The sequence below is a fragment of the Heterodontus francisci genome, unplaced genomic scaffold (genome assembly GCF_036365525.1).
Source record: "Heterodontus francisci isolate sHetFra1 unplaced genomic scaffold, sHetFra1.hap1 HAP1_SCAFFOLD_59, whole genome shotgun sequence".
Taxonomy (NCBI): domain Eukaryota; kingdom Metazoa; phylum Chordata; class Chondrichthyes; order Heterodontiformes; family Heterodontidae; genus Heterodontus; species Heterodontus francisci.
Window position 1 is genome coordinate 620,972 of NW_027140758.1, and position 4,320 is coordinate 625,291.

Genomic DNA, 4,320 nt, shown 5'->3' on the forward strand with positions numbered 1-4,320 from the left:
TAAGCGTCTCTTGGATAGGTACATGGATGATAGTAGAATGAAGGGTATGTAGGTAGTTTTGATCTTAGAGTAGGTTAAAGGTTCGGCACATCATCGTGGGCCGCAGGGCCTGACCTATGCTGTACTGTTCTATGTTCTATGTTCTATAACACAGGTGTTGGGAGGCACAGCCTGGCTACGCAATGTTACAAGGACGTTGAGTGACACCATCGACAACGGGACAGAGAGAAAAACACACAGAAAACGAATAGACTGTGAGGAAGCAAAAGTGAGGAACGGAGAGAGAGAGACAGACAACGAAACTGAGATGGAGAAACAAGGCATTTGTATTATTGTGCTCTCCCTGTTGTCTAAAGGTATTTCCTGTTGTGTAAATATGTTTTCTGTTGTGTAAAGATGTCCCCTGTTGTTGTGCAAAGTTTTTCCCTGTTATTGTTTTATTTTCTGTTCCTGACCGTCTCCTCACTGACCATTTGTCCTGGTTTTATTGTGGCCAACATCACCATCTGGTGGTGGAGAGGAGACTCTGCATGAAGGGGTTGACAAAGTGGGAGAGACTCGGCTGGTCCGTGTTTGCAGTTTGTGTTCGTGTGAACAAAAGTGATTTGTTACTGATTGATCTGTTCACTCGAAGGAAAAAGCTGATTGCAATCGAGCGCATCTTGTTATTTTGGGGAAACACTTGATGTTTTCAAAGTGAACTGTTTGTGTTATTACCAAACATAAATAGCAGAGAATGGTTTCAATCCATCGACCTCTGGGTTATGGGCCCAGCACGCTTCCGCTGCGCCACTCTGCTAACTGCTGTTTTCAACTTTAGCTGCCTGTTAGTGAAATATGTTCATTTCTCCTATGTTTTTATCAAAATAGGATTGCGGTCGGATTTCTCAAGAATCCCGGACTCAGCAACACATGTGCTGACGGACTCACCCTCACTGCACAATGACACAAGGACACTGAGTAACAGCACCGACAATGAGGCAGGCAGAGAAAGACACACAGAAAACCAGGAAGAGATTATCAGGACCCAGAAGGGAACAGACAGAGAAAGACACAGAAAACCAGGAAGAGATTATCAGGACCCAGAAGGGAACAGACAGAGAAAGGTACTGAGCTAACCAGCAAGAGACAGCGAAAGACTGATGATTTATTTAATTGTGTTCACTGTTGTGTAAAGATGTTCCCTGTGTTATTTTAAAGATATTTCCTGCTGTGTAATATGTTCTCTGTTGTGTTACTGTATTCGCTGTTGTGTGAAGATGTTCTCTGTCATTATGTAAAATGGTTCCCTGTTGGGTAAAGATCTTCTCAGTTGTGTAAATATGATCCGTCTTGTGTAAAAGTGTTCCCGGTTGTTTAAATATGTTCCCAGCTCTGTAATGTAGAGCTGAGTCTGCACTAATGGAATTGCTACAGTATCTTCCAGTCTGATACTGTATGAGGTCTGGAATGTGATCCAAAGCACAGTCTATACAAATTAAATTGCTATTGTATCTTTTAGTTTCACAATCCGGGGGAGTTTTAAACTGAATTCTCAGTTTGTATCTCAGGTTATACTATCTTTCAGATTCTCTCAATCTGATATCACACTTGAGATTTAGACTTAAGAAAGGATGTACTGGCATTGGAGGAGTTCAAAAGCGATTCACTCAGCTGATTCCTGAGATGAAGGGGTTGACTTATGAAGAACGGCTAAACAGGTTATTCATTCGTGTTTAGAAGAATGAGGGGTGATCTTTTTGAAACGTACAAGATTCTGAGGGGGCTTAACAGGGTGAAGAAGGGTCTCTGACCTGAAACATTAACTCTGCTTCTCTCTTCACAGATGCTGCCAGACCTGCTGAGTATTTCCAGCATTTCTTGTTTTTATTAACAGGGTCGATGTTGAGAAAATGTTTCCACTAGTGGGGGAATCTCAAACTAGGCGACATAGTTACAGAATAAGGGGACACTCATTTAAAACTGAGATGCAAAGGAATTTCTTCTCTCAGAGGGTAGTGAATGTCTGGAATTCTCTACCCCAGACAGTATTGGAGGCTAAATCACTGAAAGTATTTAAAGAGGTTGTAAATAGATTTTTGAAATATTGGAGAGTTGAGGGCTATGAAGAGCTGCCATGAAAGAGGAGTTGAGGTCTGGGGCAGATCAGCCATGACCTTACTGAATGGCGGGGCAGGCTTGAGGGGCCGAATGGCCTACTCCTGCTCCTATTTCTTCTGTTCTTATGTTATGTTATATCTAATGTATATGTCAGGATGCACTATGGGAATTAATACTGAAACTTATAAACTCATAATGTGTGTAAATATTGGGCTGATATTTAACTTGAATCTCAGAGTACATTATTGTCGTTAATTCTGTAAGTTTGAAAAGGGAACTCTGTGCCATAATGAAAACAAGAAATGCTGGAAATACTCAACAGGTCAGGCAGCATCTGTACAGAGAGAAGCAAAGTTAACGTTTCAGGTCAGTGACCTTTCAGATGCTGCCAGACCTTTTGAAAGTCCATGTGCACCACATCAACAGCATTGCCCTCATCATCCCTCTCTGTTACCTCATCAAAAAACTACAGCAGGACAGTTAAACATGATTTTCCCTTAAGATATCCATGCTGGCTTTCTTGAATTAACCCACATTTGTCCATGGGATTATTAATTTTGTCCCGAATTATTCTTTCGAGAATTTTTCCCACCTCCAAAATTGAACTGACTAGGGAGTCAAATGAGGTGAGTTGCTCTAACAGAGAGCCAGCACGGTTTCGACAGGCTGAATGGCCTCCTTCTGTGCTGTAGCCATTCTATTATTGTATGATTCTAGCAACAACTGTTGGTGGAGAGGCAGTGATGCAGGAATGGGTTGACAGAAAGGGGAAAGTCTGGGCTGGTGTGTGTTCGGGTTTGTGAATAAAGGTGATTTGGAAGCTGTGTTCCAAATTGAAGTGTTTACTGGAAGGAAGAAGTTGATGTAAATAAAGAGTAAAACGTGTTAAGATGAAGTGTGGTGTGATTGTGGGCAGCAGTAAATATAGTGCTGGTGAATTATTTGTGTTAATAAACTTCCACTGCGCCCTCTGCTGCAGGCTGCTGTTTATATCCAGCTGTGTATTAGTGCTGTGTGTTAACGAGATAAATGTTTGTTTCAACGCTGTTTATAAAGCAATAGCATTGCACTCAAGCAGTCCCAGACACATCAACACACGTACAAAAGCAAAATACTGCAGATGCTGGAAATCTGAAACATAAACAGAAAATGCTTGAAATAATTAGCAGGTCTGGCAGCATCTGTGGAGAGAGAACAAAGTTAATGTGAGCTCAGGAAACAGACCTGAACTGTTAACTGTTTCTCTCTGCACAGATGCTGCCAGACCTACTGAGCATTTCCAGCATTTTCTGTTTTTATTACAGCAACACAGGTGTTGGGAGGCTCAGCCCGGCTACACAATGTTACAAGGACGCTAAGTAACACCATCGACAACGGGACAGAGAGAAAAACACACAGAAAACCAAGAAGAGACTGTGAGGAAGCAAAAGTGAGGGACAGAGAGAGAGGCAACGAGACTGAGATGGAGAAACAAGGCATTTGTATGATTGTGTTCTCCCTGTTATCTAAAGGTATTTCCTGTTGTGTAAAGATGTACCCTGTTGTTGTGTAAAGGTTTTCCTGTTATTGTTTTATTTTCTGTCACTGACCGTCTCTCCATTGTGACCATTTGTCCTGGTTTTATTGTGGCCAACATCACCATCTGGTGGTGGAGAGGATGCTCTGCAGGAAGGGGTTGACAAAGTGGGAGAGACTCGGCTGGTCCGTGTTTGCAGCTTGTGTTCGTGTGAGCACAAGTGAGTTGTTACTGATTGATGTGTTCACGAGAAAGAAGAAGCTGATTGCAATAGAGTGCCTTTGGAAGCATCTTGTTATTATGGGTAAATACTTGATGTTTTGAAAGTGAACTGTTTGTATTATTACCAAACATAAATAGCAGAGAATGGTTTCGATCCATTGACCTCTGGGTTATGGGCCCAGCACGCTTCCACTGCACCACTCTGCTAACTGCTGCATTAAATTTCAGCTGCCTGTTAGTGAAATATGTTCATTTCCCCAAAGTTTTTATAGAAATAGGATTGGAGTCGGATTTCTCAAGAATCCCGGACTCAGCAACACACGTGCTGACGGACTCACCCTCACTGCACAATGACACAAGGACACTGAGTAACAGCACCGACAATGAGGCAGGCAGAGAAAGACACACAGAAAACCAGGAAGATATTATCAGGACTCAGAAAGGAACAGACAGAGAAAGGTACTGAGCAAACCAGCAAGAGA

The 4,320-nt window shown here is 42.2% G+C and overlaps 1 non-coding gene across 1 annotated transcript; it reads right to left on the bottom strand.

Annotated features, from left to right (window-relative positions):
- Window positions 1-3,973: 3,973 nt before the first annotated feature.
- Window positions 3,974-4,045, bottom strand: trnam-cau (transfer RNA methionine (anticodon CAU)). Its single transcript has one exon. It is a non-coding gene; the product is annotated as a tRNA-Met (tRNA).
- Between the last annotated feature and the right edge of the window lie 275 nt (window positions 4,046-4,320).